Source organism: Sus scrofa, chromosome 3, assembly GCF_054392235.1.
Source record: "Sus scrofa isolate SSC_HxYL_T2T_F1_AM1 chromosome 3, Sscrofa_HxYL_maternal_Yorkshire_Landrace_v2.0, whole genome shotgun sequence".
NCBI lineage: Eukaryota > Metazoa > Chordata > Mammalia > Artiodactyla > Suidae > Sus > Sus scrofa.
In genome coordinates, this window is record NC_139385.1 from 110,522,026 (window position 1) to 110,539,455 (window position 17,430).

The window sequence follows — 17,430 nt, forward strand, 5'->3', positions numbered from 1 at the left end:
AGCTTGAAGAAATATAGATAAACCATATTTGCTTCCTTCCCCTAATCTAGCAGGGAAGAGGGGCTAGGAAAAAAGCTAAAGTTAGGAGGCCCCATCGTGGCTCAGCAGTAACGAATCTGACTAGTATCCATGAGGACACGGGTTCAGTCCCTGGTCTCGCTCAGTGGATTAAGGATCCGGCGTTGCTGTGAGCTGTAGGTGTGGGTCATAGATGCAGCTTTGGCATTGCTATGGCTGTGGTGTAGGCTGGCAACTGCAGCTCTGATTTGACCCCTAGCCTGGGAACTTCCATATGCCATGGGTGTGCCCCCCCCCCAAAAAAAAAACCACACAAAAAAACCCTGAAATTAACTTGGCAAGACAGAGGAGCCTTAGTGAACATACTCTACTCCCAGAGGTCCTGACTTTCCTTTCCAAGAACCCCAAATGCTCTTTAAAGGACATCTCATGTCCAGCCAGCCTCCCATGGTTTTCCCATTACACCAGGCTCTGGCCCTTGTTTCCTGAGGTGTGTCTGAGGATTTCCAGATTCAAAGGGATTCCTTTGGTTTGAATGTTATACATAGGATCTCTCAGTCTCTTCCAGGAATGGGCCTGCTGTACACAGAGAGCTCATGAACCACCCCCTGCCCCTGTAGCTAAGCTCTGGGTATCTTCTGATACCATCTGATGGAGAGAAAAAAGCATTTTGGAAAAAGCTAATGATAGTTTCTATGTAAAGGGAAGGCAGTGTGATGGCAAGCAGGGGCAAGGGCAGTGAGAAGTTGAGGAAGGAACAAACCTTGAACTTGTAGTCATAAGACCTGGGTGTTGGTCTTGACTCTTCCAGCACTGTGCTGTGTGGCCTTGAGAGAGCCCCTGTCCTGCTGTGTTCTCAGTTTCACGCCTGGGGAGGAGGGGATTAGAAGAATCCAAAGATTAAGCATTCCCTCCCCGCCCCAGAAAGAAAATTTTCACCAGTGTTTTTTAATCATTTTAGGAGTCACAGACTTTTCTGGGAGGAACCTGATGATGCTGTGAAAACTTGCCCCCAAAATGTTCATGCTCACAGACAGGCACACATACATGCTCAAAATCTATTCCAGAATTTTCCTGAGATTGATTGACTACAGTTATTGGTATGGGCCTCATCTGTCTTAAAAAGTCCTCCCTATGTCTGCTCAGCTACTGAAATCCAGCATCTCTCCCAACCTTCATGATGCACTGAAGTTACTGGACTGTTTCATCCACAAATTCTCGTGAATCCCTGGAATGTAAAACACGAGCTTAGAGATGTTTAGAGAAGCCCCAGTTCTCTTCACATAACTCCAGCTTCTAAATTGATTCACAAATATGTGTTTTTTGTACTTTGAAAACCTTCCCTAGACTATGAAGGTAAAACTGGATTTGCCATATTCACTTTCCTTCCATGGCCATTGACATCACTCCTGTCCCCCAAGTGTATTCTCAGGCGTCGAGAGAGGAACCTTCCTCTTCCTTCTTCTTCATGTAATTAAAGAGCCCTTTGTGTTCTCTTAGGAGTGGGGAGAGGGTTTATTTCAACCTTTTTCCTGTGCTCTTGACTACCTGAAACTCGTCTTATATGTCATTGTCACTTTCCTTCTGGAAACTAAGTCTACTGGAGAGCATGCTAGTTGGCCGTGCACGCACACACACATTTATTTATTCATTTATTTATTTATGTCTTTTTAGAGCCAAACCTGCAACATATGGAAGTTCCCAGGCTAAGGGTCGAATTGGAACCATAGCTGCTGGCCTATACCACAGCCACGGCCACGCCAGATCCAAGCCGAGTCTGCGACCTACACCACAGCTCATGGCACACCGGGTCCTTGACCCACTGAGCAAGGTCAGGGATCGAACCTGCCTCCTCTTTGATACTAATCAGATTCATTTCTGCTGAACTACAAGGGGAACTGCAGCTGTGCACTTTTAGATCTCAGAAGAAAATATGGTCCTTCTTGCTGGAGGCTGATTCAGAGGGGATTACCAGGAAGTGAAGGATGTTTGAGTTCAGAGCCCCCAGCTTATATGCCTCCTTCCAAGGACCTGGGGTGGGCACCCTAGTGGTGCATCCATGAGGTGACATGTTTGGTACAGTTAACAGAAGTCAGATCTTTTAATCATGATTGCTAAGATGTCCATCTCTCTGGGCTCTGATTTCCTTGCCCTTCCATTTCTACTGTGTTGAGTGGCTTTGGAGAGGATTAGCTGGAACCCAGCTAAGGGGAAGCTGATGTGTTTAGTCTGGATTCAGTGAGATGTATTTATGGGGCTTACCAGTCACTTTCCTGTGTAGTTAAATTATTGCCGGCCATCTGCAATGGGAAGGGCCTGTGGGGCTTCTTTGCAGTTCACTTTGCTGACCTACCTGGCACCTTGCCGTGCATGGCTGGGGGGCATTTCAGATAGTGAATGTGTCATGTTGCAACCCCACAAGAAGTGCTTGGATAGTGGAGGAGAAACAAAGTTTGGAATGGAACCGGTGTTAGTTGCCTAGAGCTACTGTAACAAATTACCACAAATGAGGTGGCATAAAACCACAGAAATGTGTTCTTTCACAGTTCTGGAGTCCGGAAGTGTGGCATGCCCTTCAGAGGCTCTAGGGCAGAATCCTTCTTTACCTTCTTTGCCTTTTCCAGCTCCTAGTGTTCCTTGGCTTGTGGCACCATCACTGTAATCTCTGTGTCTGTCTTCATGTGGCTTCCCTCTCTGTGTCTGTCTCCTCCTTTGGGGGCCCCCAGGTAACTTGCTACCGAATCATAATCTAGTCTAGGAAAATTTTTTTCGTTCATCATCGGAAATAAAAAGCTGTTAGACTCACATATTTCGAAACCGAACTTATGTTCACCAAAGGGGAAATGTTGGGGGGGGGATAAATTAGGGGGTTGGGATTGGTATATATGCACTACTGTATAGAGGATAGATGGGTAATGGGGGACCTACTGTTCAGCAGAGGGAAATTTGCTCAGAACTGTGTGGTTACCTATATGGGAAAAGAATCTGAAAGGAATGGATATTTGTATATGTATAACTGATTTACTTTGCTGTATACCTGAAATTAACACAACTGTAAGTCAACTATAGTCCAGTGAAATTTGAAAAAAATAAATGGGGGAGTTCCCGTGTAGCAGAGTGGTTAATGAATCCGACTAGAAACCATGAGATTGCGGGTTTGATCCCTGCCCCTTGCTCAGTGGGTTAACTATGCTGCATTGCCGTGAGCTGTGGTGTAGGTTGCAGACGCGGCTCGGATCCCGCATTGCTGTGGCTCTGGTGTAGGCTGGTGGCTACAGCTCCAGCTCTGATTCGACCCCTAGCCTGGGAACCTCCATATGCCGCGGGAGTGGCCCAAGAAATGGCAAAAAGACAAATAAATAAATAAATAAATAAATAAATAAATAAATAAAAATAATAAATAAATAAATGGGACTTGAGAATCTGAAAAAAAAAGTGTATATATATATAAAGCTGTTAGAATTTGGTTCTTGTTAAGGTCAAGTCAAAATGGAAATTCTCCCTTGCCAGGATATACTTTGTTATTTTTTTTTTTTCCTAGATTTTCTTTCTTTCTTTCTTCTTCTTTTTTTTTTTTTTTTTTTGGTCTTTTTAGGGCCATACCAACTTTCCAGGAATAAGAGTGTTTTGTTTTTGTTTTTTTTTCAGGGCCGCATCCATGGCATATGGAAGATCCCAGGGTAGGGGTCTAATCAGAGCTGTAGATTCTGGCCTATGTCACAGCCACAGCAACACCAGATCCGAGCCATGTCTGTGATCTACACCACAGCTCAGGGCAATGCCAGATCCTTAACCCATTGAGCAAAGCCGGGGATCAAACCTGCATCCTCATGGATACTAGTCAGATTCGTTTCCGCTGAGTCACGATGGGAACTCCAGTATATACTCAATTGTAAATGCACCGTGCATCTTTCTTTTTTTTTTAATATGAAATATGATTTAATCAGATTTCCTCTGTTTGTACAGAACATATTTGCAGCAGTACTGCACATAGCTAGAATGCTTGTCTGTAAATTTGTGTGATTGTGATTCTTGTTATTGAATCTTATAAACAGTACTTAAATCTCTTGTTCAATCCTGACATCAGTGAGTTAATACAAGACTCGTAATAAACTACTACAATGAGAATATCAATGAACTGGTTCATGAATAATGTTAAATCAAAGAACGTTTAAGATAAGTCACTGTGTGGATTTCCTGTCATGCCTCAGTGGTTAACGAACCTGACTAGTATACATGAGGACGCAGGTTCCATCCCTGGCCTCCCTCAGTGGGTTAAGGATTGGGCGTTGTTGTGAGCTGTGGTGTAGGTCACAGACATGGCTCAGATCCTGCATTGCTGTGGCTCCTGATTTGACCCCTAGCTTGGGAACCTAGGGGTCACAGGGGTGAAGCTCCTGATTCGATCCCTAGCCTGGGAACCTCTGTATACCGTGGGTGCAGCTCTAAAAAGACAAAAGACCAAAAAACAAAACCAAACAAAAACAAAAGATAAGTCACTGTGCAAGAAAACTTGATATACCCTGAAATACTCTAGCTCATATATGAAAGGACCTTGATAGTGGTTTTCCCAAACATGACAATAATCCTAGAAATTTATGACATTATCAATATCAGGTTGTGAAGCTAAAAAAGTTTTTGTAAACCATCAATAATAAAAGTCAAATTTTGATCAGCCATGCTAGAGGGAGGACTGAGATATTTACTGTACTCTATAGAAAATAATACCACAAAACCTTTGATATAAGAAGAACCAATAGAAAAGGACACAGCAACATAAATACTTTTTTTTTCTAAAAAAATATTGTAAGGGTGTGTCAGGCAGTTAATAAGTATATGTTATTTTTTTTGACTTATGTGATTGTGGCATTTATCAGCATTACATTTAAAAATTTTCTTAGGAATTCCCATCGTGGTTTGTTAGAAACAAATGTGACCAGTATTCATGAGGATGCAGGTTCGATCCCTGGCCTCACTCACTTGCTCAGTGAGTTAAGGATTCAGTGTTGCCATGAGCTGTGGTGGAGGCTGCAGATGTAGCTCAGATCTGGCATGGCTGTGGCTATGGCTGTGGTGTAGGCCAGCAGCTACAGCTCTGATTCCACCCCTAGCCTGGGAACTTCCATATGCCGTGGGTGTGGTCCTAAAAAAACAAAAAAATTTTTTTTCTTATGATTTTCTTATTCTACATCAACATACACTTTTAAAAATTGAAGTATAGTTGGAGTTCCCGTCGTGGTGCAGTGGTTAACGAATCCCAATAGGAACCATGAGGTTGTGGGTTCGATCCCTGGCCTTGCTCAGTGGGTTAAGGATCTGGCTTTGCCGTGAGCTGTGGTGTAGGTCGCAGACACGGCTCAGATCCCGCGTTGCTGTGGCTCTGGCATAGGCTGGAGGCTACAGTTCCGATTAGACCCCTAGCCTGGGAACCTCCATATGCCATGGGAGTGGCCCTAGAAAAGGCAAAAAGAAAAAAAAAAATATTGAAGTATAGTTGATTTACAATGTGTTAATTTCAGGTGTCCAGCAAAGTGATTCAGTTATATGTATATTTATCTCTCTATGTAAAGATATATATGTGTATATATTCATATTATTTTCAGATTCTTTTCCATTATAGGTTATTACAAGATATTGGATATAATTCCCTGTGCTATACAGGAGCTTGTTGTTTATCTGTTTTCTATATAATAGTGTGTATCTGTTAATCTCAAACTCCTAATTTATCCCCCCCCCCCATTTTCCCCTTTGGTAACGATAATAAACATACGCTTTCGTATCTAACTTTGAACTCATGAACTTGCTGTCTTTTTCTTAAAGAGTCTCCCCCTACTCAAGATATACAGTCTCGGACCCCTGTCTTGAAACCTGGGTCACCTCTGGGTTTGAGTTCATCATCTTGAGTGTCTTGTTCTATCATCCAGCCTTTTTCGTTTTTCTATCTGCCAGCGCACCTCCTCCCCTGGCTCACAGATATGTTCGAGTTGCTCCCAACCCATGGTTATTTCCATCTTTGCAGTTACCACTTTAGTGGCAGTTCTGCCTCTTTCCTCTTGCTACCAAAGAAAGAGAGTTGATACCTCCGCTCTAGCATCCCGGCCCACCACCATCCTGTTAGAACAGCCCTTTCCAGGGTCACCAATATCTCCTTACTAATCTCAGCATCCTCGGCCAGCTTTATCAGAGTCTGTGGCCTGACCTGCATGCGGTGGCTCCCTCCAGTTCTTATAGGTGGTGCTGGAGTGCTCTTAGATCTCTTACACGACATGGTATCACAAGGGGTCTTTGCTCAGCATCGTTTCCCCAAACATCAGATTCTATAGCACAGGGCCTGGTACACAGGAGAGGAGGGCAGGGGAATGAATAATTGAGTGCTGGAATTAATTACCGTTGTGGTGCAACAGAATTGGCAGCATCGCTGGAGCGCTGGGATGTGGGTTCCATCTCTGGCCCAGCACAGTGGGTTAAGGATCCTGTGTTGCCACAGCTGCAGTGTAGGTTGTAACTGAGGCTCAGATCTGATCCCTGGCCAAGGAACTCCTCCTGGGTTGACCTCCATATGCAGTGGTGTGGCCAAAAAAAAAGGGAAATAATGATAATGATGAGAGTTAACTATATTCTAGTCCCTGTGCTATTTTCATACATTTCATTTATTTTCACTTATCTTTACTTAATCCTTATAGCAACCTAAGCTATAGATGATCTTATTTCCTCTTTTGTAACCACTTGGAAAACACAACATCCAACCAATTGGGAAATAGCAATTTAAATAACTTGTTCAAGATTTCACTGTTAATTGGTAAGAACTGTGCTTGGACTCATGGCTATCTGTTTCTCCTTCAAGTCTGTATTTATTTATTTATTTTTTTCTTTCTAGGGCCGCACCCATGGCATTATGAAAGTTCCCAGGCTAGGGGTCGAATCGGAGCTACAGCTGCTGGCCTACACCACAGCCACAGCAATGCCAGATCCTTAACCCACTGAGCGAGGCCAGGGATCGAACCCGCAACCTCATGTTTCCCAGTCGGACTCCTTTCCACTGAGCCATGATGGGAACTCCTCTCCTTCAAGTCTGTATTTTCTACTCAGCTTTTCTATCAGATTACTTGGCAAGCAGGGGCACAATTATTTCTCAAATAAAATTGAACGCAGAGCGCCCTCCTCTTGTAGCTCTGTCTTCCTTTAACTGCTGATGCTCCACTTTCCTGATTCTACTCTCTCTTGCTTCCTGCTGGGTCTTTCCTAGATTCTAATTCCCAAATTCTGTCCTTGCCCCTCCTCTCTGTTTTCTCTCTGGCTCATGTCATCTGGCCAGACAGCTTCAGCAGTCACTTCTCAGAGGATGACATCACGTGGAAGATTGTGAGTTGGCTGTCTGGTCCAAGCCCTGGTCTTGTTTCTATAACTGTCTGCTAGATCATTCCAGCCGGGCATCAGGCTAGGATTTCAGTCTTGGCTTAATGCGCCATCTTCTCTCTTCTCCCAACCATCTTCTTTTGAATTCCTGTCTTCTTAGCTTCACATCCTTTAACCTGGGGAATAGGTGTCATGTTCATCTCTTCCCTATCGTCCTCACTCTTTTTAGTTCATCCAGCAAACATTATTGTGTAGCTACCACTCACTGGTGAACAACACAGGGTATCCTCAGGAGCCTATGTTCTAGCTGGAGTCTGTTGATACCAACTCAGGTGTGTCCCACTCTTTGCCGTGTCACTGCCATTTTCCTGGTTCAGGTCCTAGTTGGACTGTGCCTGGAGTATTGCCACAGCCTCCATTCTCAATACAGTCCCCTCTCTCCCTATTTCTTGAGGATAACATATGAAATAATTATATTTTACCCTCTGTGCCGAGAAGGGCTGAGCACATTTGTCTCTTAATTGGTTCCTGGGTAAATCTCTAGTCCACTGATGAGATGCGGAACTCGTCCTGGCCCCAGTGGTAGCTCATCTACTAGCCACTTCTTGGGTGGATTATTTCTTCATCCACCTTCTGTTGAGTCTGGCGAGCTTCAGTTTTCAGTGGTTACATTGGTCAATTCAAATTGCATTTATAAAGGATCCTAAACAAGTATCGTCTTCTAGCTGTCTCTCCCAGCAGAACGCTCCCTATCCTTCCAGGCCCTGTTCAAGTGCCTGCTCCACTGTGCAGGTTTTCTGAATGATCTTCACACCAACGGGTTGCCATTTTCCATTTGCAGAACTTGCTGTTGGTGCCTCTTTGTGGGGGGCACTTATGGTACTGTGCCTTCTAATGTAGACTTCTGTCTTCCCAAGAAGGCAAGCTGCTTGAGGGTAGGGGCTGCATTTTGCTCCTTTTTAACCTTCTGGCTGCCTAGCATAATGCTTTTCCCATAGCAGCTACTAAATAAATGTTGGTTATGTTAAATGTGTTTTCTGTAGGTCTCCCTTTCTTTGCATTTTTCAGCCCTTGCTGCTACACTCTGCTTCTTTCTTCTTGTCTTGATCCTGGTGCCATTCTCATATTCACAGAATGCTAGCTCTAAGAGAACGTTCAGATTCCAAGTCTAATGTTTCCTATACTAGGCTGATCATCAGAAATAGCCGGTAGTGGAGTTTCTGCTGTGGCACAATGGGATGAGTGGCGTTTTAGGAGCGCTGGGACTCATATTCCATTCCTGGCCTGGCATGGTGGGTTAAGGATCTGGCCCAGTTTAGGTTGCAATTATGGCTTGGATCTGATCCCGGGCCTGGGAGCTCTATATACTGCAAGGTGGCAAAAAAGAAAAAAAAAAAAAATAGCCGGTAGTTTTAAAAATCAATTTTTACTTAAAAAATTATGCTGGTAGTAAAGGATATGAATCTTAGGTGTACAGCTGGGTGGTTTTTTGTTTGTTTGTTTGTCTTTTTACCTTTTTCTAGGGCCGCTTCCCTCGGCGTATGGAGGTTCCCAGGCTAGGGGTCCAATCGGAACTGTAGCTGCTGGCCTACACCAGAGCCACAGCAACATGGGATCTGAGCCGCGTCTGCAACCTACACCACAGCTTATGGCAATGCCAGATCCTTAACCCACTGAGCAAGGCCAGGGGTTGAACCTGCAACCTCATGGTTCCTATTGGGATTCGTTAACCACTGCACCACGATAGGAACTCCAGGGTGGTTTTTTTTAATACCCTTGTAACTACCATCAGTAACAGAATAGAGAATATTTATCTTATTATTATTATTTTTTGCTTTTTATGGCTGCACCTGCAGCATATGGAGGTTCCTAGGTTAGGGGTCTAATGGAGCTACAGCTGCTAGCCTACACCACAGCCATAGCAATATGGGATCTGAGCCGCATCTGCAACCTACACCACAGCTCACAGCAATGCCGGATCCTTAACCCAGTGAACAAGGCTGGGGATTGAACCCGCATCCTCATGGATCCTAGTCGGGTTTGTTAACCACTGAGCCATGAAGGGAACTCCTAAGAGAACATTTCTATAGACGTCTAGAAATTCCAATATGCAGAACATTTCCTTATGCCTGCTTCAAGTTGAAATCATCCCCCTTAAAAAGTAATTACTGTTCTGACTCAGCTCACACATTTATTTTATTTTATTTTATTTTTTAATTTTCCCACTGTACAGCAAGGGGATCAAGTTATCCTTACATGTATACATTACAATTTCATTTTTTCCCCCACCCTTTGTTCTGTTGCAACATGAGTATCTAGACAAAGTTCTCAATGCTATTCAGCAGGATCTCCTTGTAAATCTATTCTAAGTTGTGTCTGATAAGCCCAAGCTCCCGATCCCTCCCACTCCTTCACCCTCCCATCAGCATTTTTTTTTTTAATTGAAGCATAGTTGACCTATGACATTGTGCTAGGACATTGTAGGTTATCACAAGACATTGAATGCATTTCCCTGTGCTATACAACAGGTCTCTGAAGTCCAAATATTCTACAATATTAGTGTGCATCTGTCAATCTCAAACTCCCAATTTACCCCTCCCCTCAACCCTGGCAACCATAAGCTTGTTTTCTATGACTGTGAGTCTGTTTCTGTTTTGTAAATAAATTCATTCTCTTTTTTAGAGTCCTCATGCAAGTGATATCATATGATATTTGTCTCTTTCTGATTTACTTCACTTACATGATAATGTTTAGGTCCATTCACGTTCCTGCAAATGGCATTATTTCATTCTTTTTTAAAGCTGGGTAATATTTCATTGTGTAAGTGTATATATTCTTTATCCATTCATCTTTCAATGGATATTAGGATGCTTCCATGTCTTGGCTATCGTAAATAGTGCTGCAGTGAACAGTGGAGTGCATCTATCTTTTTGAATTGTAGTTTTCTCCAGCTATATGCCCAGGAGTGGAATCCCTGGATCATTTGGTAACTATTTTTAGTTTTCTAAGGAACCTCCATACTTTTCTCCATAGCAGCTGTACCAGTTTACATTCCCACCAATAGTGTAGGAGGATTCCTTTTTCTCTACACCTTCTCTAGCATTTATTATTTGTAGACTTTTTGATTTGCATTTCGCTAATAGTTTGCAGTGTTGAACATCTTTTCATGTGCCTGTTAGCCTTCTGGATGTTTTCTTTGGAGAAATGTCTTACTTAGGTCTTCTGCCCCATTTTTTGATTGGGTTGTTTATTTTTTTGATATTGAGCTGTATGTGGCTTTTAACAGATTTGTTTTGCCTGTTCTAAAAGTTCATTTACATAGTCTTTTGTGTCTGACTCCTTTCAATATTCTGTCTTTGAGATCCATCCATGCTGCTGTGTGTATCTGTAGTTTATGTGTTTTCATTGCTATAAAACATTCTATGGTACAGATCTAGCACTGTGTATTTATTCATGCTACTATGGATGGGCATTTGGATTGTTCCCAGTTTTTGACTATTACAAATACAACTGCTATGAACATTCATGTATCTATTTTTTGGTGAACATACGCTATATTACTTAAGAGTTCTCCAGAGAAACAGAACCAATAAGGTGTGTGTGTGTCTAGAAATTTATTGTAAGAAATTGTCTCACATGGTTATAGATCTGCATTTGCAAAGTAGAGATCCAGGAACTGGGCTGATCCAGTCTGGGTCTGCAGGCCTGAGAACCAGGAGAGCTAATGGTATAAGTTCCAGTGTGAATGATAGCAGGCTAAAGCCAGAAAGGGCTGATGTTTCAGTTCTTTTCCAAAGACAAAAAAAGAACTGATGCCCTGGTTCAGGGCAGTCAGACAGGAGGAATTCCTTCCTACTCCGCCCTTTTGTTTTAGTCATGTCTTCAACTGATTAAACGGGACCCGCCCATACTGGGGAAAGCAATTCGCATTAATCAATTTACTGATTCAAATGTTATTCTTATCCAAAAACATCCTCATAGACCCACCCAGGATAATGTTTGAACACATGTCTGGGCACCCCATGACCTTATCAAGTTGACACCTAAAATTAACCGTCATATATGCATTCATTTCTGTGGGGTATATATACATGGTCATTGGATCAGACTATATTTAGCTTTAGTAATTACTACCAGTTTTCCAATGTGTTTGTACCAACTCACACTCTCACTAACAATGTGTTTAGAGTTCTACTTGCTTTATGGTCTTACCAGCACTTGGTATGGTCACTCTTTCATTTTAGCCTTCATGATGGATGTGCTATGATCTCAGTGATGTGTTGGAAGCCAGCCTGTGTGGCTGGTAGGAGTCAGCTGTACACATCTCTTCCCAGTTCTGCAACCAGTGATGTCACATCAGTAGCTTGAAATCAGCCATGGTGAGAGTATTTACACCAAAGAAGAACTTTTAAGAGTTCCTGTTGTGGCTCAGTGGAAATGAATCTGACTAGCAGCCATGAGGACGCAGGTTCGATCCCTGGCCTCGCTCAGTGAGTTAAGGATCCAGCATTGCTGTGAGCTGTGGTGTAGGTAGCAGATGTGGCTTGGATCTGGCATGGCTGTGGCTGTGGCATAGGCCAGAAACCGCAGCTCTGATTCGACCCTTAGCCTGGGAACTTCCATATGCCTCGGATGCAGTCCTTAAAAAAAAACAAACAACACTTTTACTCCTGGAAAGTTGGTTGTTAAAAATTTACCAATGTACTATTGATAATGATAGCTCATTGAGGTTTTAATTTACTTTTCCTTGATGAGTTATGGATAAACATCTTTTCATATGTGTATTGGTCATTTGTTATCTTCATTCATGACCTATTTGTCTTTTTTTGTGGTGGTTGTTCTTTTTATGGCCACACCTGTGGCTTATGGAAGTTCCTGGGCTGGGGTTAAATTGGAGTTGCACCTGCAAGCCTATGCCATAGCCATGGCACCAACAGATCTGAGCTGTGTTTGTGAACTTTGCCACAGCTTGTGGCAACGTCATATCTTTAACCCACTGAGTGAGGCCAGGGATCAAACATGCATCCTCATGGACACTATGTTATGTTTTTAACCCACTGAGCCACAATGGGAACTCCTGTTTGTCTTTTTTTAATTTATTTTTAATTTTTTTTAATTTTCACCTAGGAAACTTGGGTGTTGATTTTTTCTTATACTTGTTTATTTGTAGGGGTTCTTTATATACTCTGGTGTGAGTTCTTTGCAGAATGCATATATTGCAAATATCTTCTCCTGGTCTGTTACCTGGCTTTTCATTTCCTCTTTTTTTCTTGACTATTACTGCAGAGTGTTGTTGAATCACCAGCTACTGAACAAGCTGGGGATGGAACAGGTACCTCTGCCAGGCTTGCTTTCCTTCTGGAACCTGGCAGAATAATAGCCATTCTCTACATATGATCTTGGGAGGTATCATTCTCTTTTAATGAATAGATATTTGCAATTTTTTTTTTTTTTTTTGTCTTGTTGTCTTTTCTAGGACCGAACCCACGGCATATGGAGGTTCCCAGGATAGGGGCTAATCGGACGGAGCTACAGCTGCCGGCCTACACCAGGGCCACAGCAACTCGGCATCCAAGCCGTGTCTGCAATCTACACCACAGCTCACGGCAATGCCTTAACCCACTGAGTGATGCTAGTGATCGAACCCAAAACCTCATGGTTCCTAGTCGGATTTGTTAACCACTGAGCCACGACGGGAACTCTGATATTTACAATTTTAATTGAAGTACAACATATCCATTTTTTCTTTCATGGATAGTGCTTTTTATGTTCTCCTTAAGAAATACTTATCTACCCCAATCTTATGAGTTTTTTTTTTTTTTTTTTTTTTTGTCTTTTATCCTTTTTTTTTGTTGTTGTTGTTGTTGCTATTTCTTGGGCTGCTTCCCGCGGCATATGGAGGTTCCCAGGCTAGGGGTTGAATCGGAGCTGTAGCCACCGGCCTATGCCAGAGCCACAGCAACGCGGGATCCGAGCCGCGTCTGCAACCTACACCACAGCTCACGGCAACGCAGGATCGTTAACCCACTGAGCAAGGGCAGGGACCGAACCCGCAACCTCATGGTTCCTAGTTGGATTCGTTAACCACTGCACCATGATGGGAACTCCTTTTTTTTTTTTTTTTTTTTAAGGAATTTTGGAGTTTACTGAATCAGAGTTTTGAGTGTGGGATCCAGGGTTCTGTATATTTTAAAACTCTCTTAAGTGCAAATGGCCTTGAAACACATTAAAAATTTCTCGACCTTATTTGTAATGAGTGAAATGCAAGTTATAACTACAATGAAATGTTATTTTTCTCATCTATCAATTTAAATTAATATGGATCAAAAAGTTGTAAAACAACACAGTGTTGGCCTCAGATGTGAGGCGCACTCATACCTCGTCGATGTCTGCGTAAATCGGTTCGACCTTCATGAAGAGCAATTTAGCAACATCCACTGGAACCAAAATACATCCACATGCCCTTTGATCTGCTTGGCAGTTCCACCTCTAGGAATATGCCCTACTGGTACTCAGAAATGTGCACAAAGAAGTGTGTCACATGGATATATACTGCGTATTATTATTATTTTGTCTTTTTGCCTTTTCTAGGGCTGCACCCACGGCATATGGAGGTTCCCAGGCTAGGGGTCCAGTCGGAGCTGTAGCCGCCGGCCTAGGTCACAGCCACAGTCACGCCAGATCTGAGTCGCGTCTGTGACCTATATCACAGCTCACAGCAACGCCAGATCCTTAACCCCCTGAGCGTGAGGCCAGGGATCAAACCTGCAACCTCATGGTTTCTAGTTGGATTTGTTAACCACTGAGCCACAACGGGAACTCCTGCAATATTATTTATAATAGGAAAGATGGGGAATGACCTCAGCGTCCACCAATAGCCATACAATAGAGTTCTAAGAAATCAGCAGGAGAGAGATGGTTCTATAAGTATAAATATGGAGTGACTTATGTATGGTTAACTGTAGGAAGGACATTGTAACGATGTGTTTAATTTCTTACTGAATGTGTAAAAATGGATGATTTATATGCATGTATACCTATGAATGTCTGTAGGTGTGTATAACATATACCTATATGTGTTAGTGTCTTCAAATATATTTATCGAAGGAAATAAGAAATTTGGCTCCGATGGCAGCCACAGGGGGTGTTGAATCCACGCTGCACCTTTTCTGTACCATGGGCCTTTACGTTCCTCGAGCTTTTACTACCCTTTTGTTTTGAGGGCTCCGCAGGTGATTTGGGTGACCATCCTATATCTCACGTGAGGAGACTGAGTCCAGAGAGTTTGGGCCCAGACAGGGAGTGCCCAGGCCTCCTTCCCGAGTCAGCCTTATCCCATCTTCTCCCTCTTCCCACTTCGGCTTGACCTTCAGCTCTCAGAACCAATTTGTCCGGCACGTTTTCTGCCTTCTGCCGGGACCCTCCAGCATGCCAGGAGCCAGATTCCCCCTCTGGGGGTCTGGGTGGGAGGGCGCAGCAGCCCATGTGCTGGCCGCCAGCCCCTCCCGCCTGCCCTCCCGAGGGTGATCTATGGCTCGTAGGAGGTGTGGTTCTCACCACTTGCTGAATAGAAAGCGTCTTTGTTCTTGGGAGTGAAAATAACCTGAAGATAAATGTTGGGGCTGGAAGAGCCCAGGGAATGTTGAGCTCCAGCTGCCCTGAGGCTCCTCCCTGGAGCTAAGGGTCTGAGGCTGAGGGAGACAGGAGTGTTCCCAAGGAAACATAGTGGCCACAAGTCCTCTGGGGACTGTATGCCATGGCCCTTGGAAGGTGGCCATGGACTCTTCTGAAATGCAGCCCAGCTCCTGCGGGCTGCCTGAAACCTGCTTCCGTGGTCAGCCACCTTCTGTCAGCCCATGGAAACTTCCTATGCCTTGTCACTTATTGGTTGTGATATGACCTACCTCCCCACAACATCGTCTGATTCCCCCTCGCCTGGAGGCTGGCCTGGGCATCCTGCACAGACTCCCTTTTATCCTCTCTCTGCTGTTTGTCTTCCCATTACCCCCCTTCCCCCCACCACGCTTCCTACTTGCCCCATGGAGCCTGCATTTCATTCCTCTGGCTGTTGTCAGAGAAAGGGCGGGACCCAGCTCTGCACCTGGGCTGCAAACCCCATAAAGTTCAGGGTATGACTCTTCCATGGACCATAACCTCCCCCCTTTCCTAATCCGGTGCAGGCAGGGCTGAGCTGGAGGATGCCGGAGCTGCCAGGAGAGGGCAAAAGGGAGGGGGACGATTGTTTCAGGCTCAAAATAAAGCCACAGAGAACATTTGAGGCTGATTATTTTTCACTCTCATTCCTAACTTTCCATGTTTCTTTTTCTTTTCTGTCTGTCTGTGTCTGTCTTTTTAGGGTTGCACCCACAACATATCAAAGTTCCCAGGCTAGGGGTTGAATTAGAGCTGTTAATGTCGGCCAACACCACAGCCACAGCCACACCAGATCTGAGCCACATCTGTGACTCACACCACAGCTCACGGCAATGCCGGCTCCTCAACCCACTGAGCGAGGCTAGGGATTGAACTTGTGTTCATGGATACGAGTCAGGTTCATTACCAATGAGCCACAACAGGAACTCCAAGTTTTTATTTTTTATCCAGGAACTTTGGAAGGTAGCTGAAGACTTTCCAAGGACCCCAGAGAGACAGAAAGCCCTGGGGACAAAGGTGAGGATGGCATCAGAGCCCTGCAAGAAAGCCTGGGGCTGTCGTACCCCCACCTACACCTCAGCCCTGGCTCAGACAAGAGCAGCTTGAGGGCCTCTGAAGGTGGAGCCACAGAAAGGACTTGAGAGGAGTCCTTACAGGCCACAGTCCAGTACTTCTCTGTTGCTAAGCATGGTTTGTCTGGGTGGGGCCTGTGGGGGGGAGTAGGAGAGAGAGAAGGAAAATGGTAGGAGCTAACAGGACACCATCTGTCCAACCCTTCTGTTTTCTGGGGAAGAAAAGGGAGACACGGAGAAGCCCGGGACCTTGTCCCTAGCGTGGAGGTGAGACAGCCCCTCTCCCTGCACCTCCCTGGGGACTAGTGGAGTGGGAGGTTTGAGCAACAAGCTTTGAGACTGACTGGATCTTAAGGACAAGCAGCCCAAGGTGACAAGGGGCCCCCTCCCAGTGCCCCTCTTCCCTCCCCACAGCAGGGGGCTGGCACCCCAGCTCTGGGCTCTCCCAGTATCCCCCACCATGGACTCTAAAGGCAGAAAGGGCCTGTTAGACTCTCTGTCCACATCCTCCCCACTCTCCAGGGCTTCATCGGCTTTGCTTCTCTGTAACTCTGCTAGTCTGAGCTGGATACGATTTAGGATGAATCATGGTTTTGAGGTTTATGTAAAAGAGTGGAGAGAAAAAGGGAGGTGAATGACCACTTGTTGCATTGTAGGTGCCAGACGCTGGGGTAGGCACTTAACCCATGCACCCTTATTTAAGGCTCACGACAGCTCTCTGGATAAACATAATTTCTGTCATTTCACTGAGCCTGCATGAGGTTTGGTGACTTGCCTGAGGTCACCAGCTGTGTAGCGGTGGACATGAGACTGTGGTTCCAGCTGTGCCTGCCTGGGGACATAGGAGCATCGCCATCAGAACCAGGCTGCCCCAGTGTGTGCTGGATGCCACCTGGCTCTGTGCACAGAGACTGTCCACAAAAGCATCAGGCCTGAGGTCACCTCCAGACAGGCCGTCAGGAAAGCACCCAGTCCTGTGGGCGCGGGCTTAACAAGCCCACCAGAGCACTGCTAGAGGCACCAGTGGAATTCCCCAGAGGGTTGACCTGCCCCAACTCTGACCTCTGCAGCCTCCTCCCACCTGCTTCTGACCCGGGCAGGGATTTCTCAGGGCTCCTTGCTGAGGCTTGCTGCCCCAGGGCTGGCAAAGGGCTGGCTTTGTGCTCAGTTGCTCAATAATCTGTGAAGAAATCAATGCCTTCCCACCTCTTCCCCTTGCTTCAGCCAGGACCCAGCAGCATGGGTTATAATCACATTCGTGTGATGTGCCCATGCTGGGCAGAGACGTAGGGGGGAGGCTGGGAGCTCCGAGTTAAACTTTTCTAGACTA

General features: G+C 44.8%; 2 long non-coding RNA genes across 6 annotated transcripts in view; one reads left to right on the top strand and one right to left on the bottom strand.

The window, feature by feature from the left end:
* LOC146404854 (uncharacterized) overlaps positions 1-17,430 on the bottom strand; it is a 1,116,837-nt gene that overhangs the window by 331,116 nt on the left and 768,291 nt on the right. The gene's annotated exons all lie outside the window — the stretch shown is intronic.
* Positions 1-17,430, top strand: part of LOC102165712 (uncharacterized) — an 846,917-nt gene that overhangs the window by 38,712 nt on the left and 790,775 nt on the right. The window lies entirely within an intron of this gene.